The sequence below is a fragment of the Procambarus clarkii genome, chromosome 14, assembly GCF_040958095.1.
Source record: "Procambarus clarkii isolate CNS0578487 chromosome 14, FALCON_Pclarkii_2.0, whole genome shotgun sequence".
Taxonomy (NCBI): Eukaryota; Metazoa; Arthropoda; class Malacostraca; order Decapoda; family Cambaridae; genus Procambarus; species Procambarus clarkii.
This window is the reverse complement of record NC_091163.1, coordinates 19,302,110-19,308,109: the sequence shown is the minus strand read 5'-3', so window position 1 is coordinate 19,308,109 and position 6,000 is coordinate 19,302,110.

Genomic DNA, 6,000 nt, shown 5'->3' with positions numbered 1-6,000 from the left:
TTTTAATAATAAAAGGATAGACTGGGAGAAAAAAAACAGGGAACTTACAAACATTCACTGGGAAAATGTTCTAGGTAATAAAAATCCTACACAAGGAAAAGCAAAAACCACTGGATTGTATTGGACCTATTCGTACTAGTGAAGGTTCATATACTGAGGATGACAAAGAAATTAGTGAAATCCTAAAAAAGCAGTATGAGGACATGTTTAGCACTCCGATACAAAGCATGAAAGTGGAGGATCCGGACAACTTCTTTATGGGTGATATTCAAACCCCTGTAAATATAACTGATATCAACACGAGTGTGACAGATTTTGAAAGAGAAATTGACAATGTGCCCATGCATTCAGCCCCGGGTCCAGACTCATGGAATTCAATATTTATAAATAAATGCAAAGTGCCAGTAGCACAGGCACTCAGTATAGTGTGGAGGAAGAGCTTGGACACGGGGGAGATACCAGAGGCTCTTAAAGCAGCAGACATAGCTCCTCTACACAAGGGAGGTAGTAAAGCATTGGCAAAGAATTATAGACCAGTTGCACTAACATCCCACATAATAAAATTATTTGAGAGTGATCAGGAGTCAGGTTACTAGTTTTATAGAGACCAATGACCTCCACAATCCCGGCCAACATGGATTTAGAGCAGGAAGATATTGAAATACCTCTTACAGCTATCTCTCATGTCCTCTACTTGTACAGTACAGCTACTTGACCATTACGACAAAATCACTGAGATATGAGATAATGATGATACTAACCTCATCTACTCAGACTCCAACCCACTCATATTAAATAATGATGTAAACAATAAATTAAAAAAAAATCCACTTATTAATGTCAACCAACAAACTCACACTAAACATACAAAGGACCTACAGCATCTTACTTGGGAGCAAATCAACAAATGCAATTCATCTACAGTTACACAATGTTAACATCAGAAATAAAAAAGATGGTAAGTTCCTTGGTCTATACTTAGATCTGCCCGAAACGCTATGAGTGCTAGTTGCTTTACAAGAATGTATAACTTCAAGTCACTGTACTCTCCCCCAATGTACCTTCTTGTATATAAAGAAAAAATAAATAAATAAACAAACACATAATAAATCAATACTTACTAAATTTTGTCTATTATGTAGCAAAGAAGCAGGTCTACGGAAGGCTTTTCTGTTGAGTTCGAAGCCCAGATTACTCGTGGTCTCTGAAATAAGTTAAGATTATAAGTATAAAATTTATAAAACCAAATAATAAATCCGGTATTGCTCAATTTCAGATGCAGACGTACTGAATGATATATCAGACTGTCAGCATGGTATTCGATCTGGAAGGTTTTTAACTGGACAGAAAAAAATAACATGATGTATGTTTAACAGTGATAATTTCCAAATACTAAGGTGCAGTCAAAATAAAGAAATCAAACATTATACAGGCAACCTAGTTTAGATCCAAACTAAACCTCTTATCAAGTATCTATGACAATCATCACTTTAATGATCAAAATTGCAGATTTTATACTATAAACATCAGATGTCCAGAGTTGTTCAACATCCTCCCAACGAGTATAAGAAATATTGCCGGAACAACCATGGACATCTTCAAGAGAAAACTAGATGATAAAAACTAACTACTGTAGTTCAATTGATCAACAGACTGTATATCATATGCAGACTGTATGTGGATCTGTGGGCAACTCCAAACAACAGCCTGGTGGACCAAGCTCCACTAGGCCTAAAGCACAAAATGGTCCACTGGCACCGGCAACTTCAACCATAAATGTTCTCAAAGATTACTAAAAATGATTGAATTAGACTAGACTACAGTAAATTGGCAATCTTAACCGTGTATCTGTTTCCACCAATACAGTACATGCTTCAACATATCAGCAATACTTGATATGCAAATATATACACATATATCCATATACAGTATATACACATACATATATAATACAAAAATTATAAAATTTACTTACTTAATATTACATTGCAAATATTCAAGGTTTTGAAGACAATTTTCTTATTGTGCTCAACAAGGTAAGGCTTGCACCACAGATTCTGTCAGGGGTGGAAGCGTATTAGCATTGTATAGAAAATATTTACCAAATAGTTTTAAATACATAAAACTACAAATAGTAATTATTGAATTATTACATTACGCTTATACTCGTACATTCTGTTAAAAGAGTGTCAAATTTCTACATTTGACTACCATATTACCTATATTATTGTTAATAATGTATTGACAGATGCAATATGTATTAAAATTCTAAAAATAAGTCATGCATTATAATTCAGAATCCCAGTTAATATTGTGAAGTGCATCTGTAAGATTGCCTAAAGCTGATTCACTGTGTAGCCTAAATGAAAGTTTCTTGCTTTTTGGTGGTGTTATGTCCATGTTTGCTATGAGAAAGATAGGATAGTGGTCAGTTGTTCTGTCGTAGATTATACCAGATACAAGGGGAGCTGTTATGTTTGTCCATATGTGGTCCAAGGTAGTGGCTGATGTTTGAGTGACTCAGGTAGGTTTTTTTTTTTATTAGGCCTACAGTTATGAATGACTTTATAACCAGCTAAGTTGTAGAGTTGGGTATAGTCTTTATTTAGCCAAGTTTCTGTTAAAATAATGAACGTTAAGTTAGTACCTAGTGCTGTGAGTAATGCATTAAAATCGTCAAAATGTTTACCAAGTGATCTAACATTTTGATTGTAAACTGATAGACAGGTGCTATTTTGGAGTTTGTTTTTAGCCTGGTGTGCTGTGAAATACTTGCAATAATGATGTGCTGGTTGGTGTAGATATGAGACAGAAGATTTTGATCAGGATCAATATCAGTGTGCATGGAGATGCAGAGGGATCACGATACAAGATACACGATAAAGCAAAACACAAGAATAAAAGGAAATGCAATAAAATAGTAACAATTTAGAAGTAAAATAAAGATCCAATAGATAGCCAGGAAGGGCACAGAAGTTACATAAAATAAAAAACAAAAAATCAGTAAAGACTGACAATATAAATGTAAAATAAAAAATAATAAGAAAAATATAAATATAAAGTAAAATGTTTATATAAAGTTTATATAAAGTTAAAGTTTATATAAAGTAAAATGATCTTGAAGATAATTAGCTTAGTAATGGTTAATTAAAATGCGACTTATAAAAACTCACAGGATGGTGCATACAGCTGATAAACCTCTCGTGTATCATGAGTGTGGAAAAGCTTCAGATGGTGCATTCAGATGATGAACATTACCTAGTTCCTTCATCTGGGAAGAATGAAGACATATTGGTGCATTCGGATGATAAAAACTAACTACTGTAGTTCAATTGATAATATCAATAATAAATAAATACCAAAATATAAAAAATACCAAAATAAATAAATACCAATATAAATTTAATAAATAAATACCATTAAACTATTTTCTGTTTAACTGTTAGAAAAAATCAGTTAGATATATAAAAAGAAATAAAAAAGATTACATGGATAGTAAAATCTGGATTCCCAACTACAATTTATATAGATGTGATAGAGAACTAGGTCTGTATATTAAACAGCACCTGACGTGCACAGAGCTACTAAACTCAATGTGGTGGTAGAGGTTCTTGGAATTAAGGAAGAAAAATAAACCTAATTATTATTCTAATATATAAACTGCCTGATATAAAGGTTGAGGAATTCACAGACAGCACATACTGTGCCGGCATCAACTGCCGTGCCTGCCTCACATGCCGTGCCTGCCTCACATGCCTTGCCGGCATCAACTGCCGTGCCGGCATCAACTGCCGTGCCGGCATCAACTGCCGTGCCAGCATCAACTGGTAATTTAAACAAAAATAATAGGCACCACACAGCAGATTGATAGCACATATAAGAAGTTGGTGGTAGAGGTTCTTGGAATTAAGGAAGAAAAATAAACCTAATTATTATTCTAATATATAAACTGCCTGATATAAAGGTTGAGGAATTCACAGACAGCACATACTGTGCCGGCATCAACTGCCGTGCCTGCCTCACATGCCGTGCCTGCCTCACATACCGTGCTGGCATCAACTGCCTTGCCTGCCTCACATGCCGTGCCTGCCTCACATACCGTGCTGGCATCAACTGCCGTGCCGGCATCAACTGCCGTGCCGGCATCAACTGCCGTGCCGGCATCAACTGGTAATTTAAACAAAAATAATAGGCACCACACAGCAGATTGATAGCACATATAAGAAACCCACCACACACTACAACCACCACCACACACTACTGTTATTATCTCACTCTACAACCTCCACCACACACTACAACCACCACCACACACTACTGTTATTATCTCACTCTACAACCTCCACCACACACTACAACCACCACCACACACTACTGTTATTATCTCACTCTACAACCTCCACCACACTCTACAACCACCACCACACACTACAACCACCACCACACACTACTGTTATTATCTCACTCTACAACCTCCACCACACACTACAACCACCACCACACACTACCACCACCACACACTACAACTACCACCACACACTACAACCTCCACCACACACTACCACCACCACCACCACACACTACAACTACCACCACACACTACAACCTCCACCATACACTACCACCACCACCACACACTACCACCACCACCACCACACACTACAACTACCACCACACTACAACCTCCACCACACACTACCACCACCACCACACACTACCACCACCACACACTACAACTACCACCACACACTACCACCACCACACATTACAACCTCCACCATTACATATAACAACCACCACCATGTGAGAAATCTTTAAGGAATTCTGATAAAGAAAGAGATCTAGGGGTGGTTCTAAATAGAAAACTATCACCTGAGGACCACATAAAGAACATTGTGTGAGGAGCCTATGCCATGCATTCCAACTTCAGAATTGCTTTTAAATACATGGATGGCGAAATACTAAAGAAATTGTTCACCACTTTTGTTAGTCCAAAGCTAGAATATGCAGCAGTTGTGGGGTGCCCATATTGTGTGCCCATATTGGGGTGCCATCACATTTAAACCAACCAAGCCCACAAATACGTCAACATGGACCAGCATTACACCGTCTAACATACTCTGTCAGATGTAACAACTAAATTTGTGAATTCAAGACCTAATCTATTGTATAACACAGTGTTAGTACGAGAAAAACATTACTTACATTCGAAGCCGTGTTTTAAAATGACGGGGATCTTGTTCTACTGACGCTCCAAACTGTGTGTTCGTTTGCGTATGATGAACGCGTGACAATTTACTACAACAATTATTTAATTATTCTTATTCTTTATTTTACTATTTTTAGGGTACATGAAATTTCAAACTTATTTGCACACAATAATATAATTGCATTGTCATAACTTTTATATATTACGGAAAATACGATGACATGAACGAAGTCAAAGTCAAATCGAAGTCAAAGTCATTGGCCGAACGTATTAGTCATTTTTTTCTCACAAACGAGAGGGATAAAACAGAACCACATAGTATATAAGTATACAGTAAAGTCAGTTTTATTCAGGAAAGTACATACATAGTTGATTTACAAACATAATGTTAATTAACAAACATAATGTAAACAAAGAAAACATAAAATAAACAATAATGTAAACAAAGAAAACATAAAACAAACATAATGTATGCTTTTGTAAAATGATGGAAAGGATTTTGTTAAATAGGCTACTCTACCTTGTAGGTGATAACATGTCCAGTAATCTCTTTGGTTTTATCAAAGGCAAAAGTACTGCGGATTGTCTCTTAAAGTGTTTGTCTAATGTGGATGACAATTGTAGAGTTTTTGTTGATCTACAAGGAGCATTTGATAAAGCCAATGGGGAAGTAATCTTATACGAATTAGCCAATCGGGGAATAACAGGGAGATTGCTACACTGGATAAGGGATTATCTACAAGGCAGAAAAGGTCAAGTGTATTACCAGGGATACATGTCTGAGGAACGGA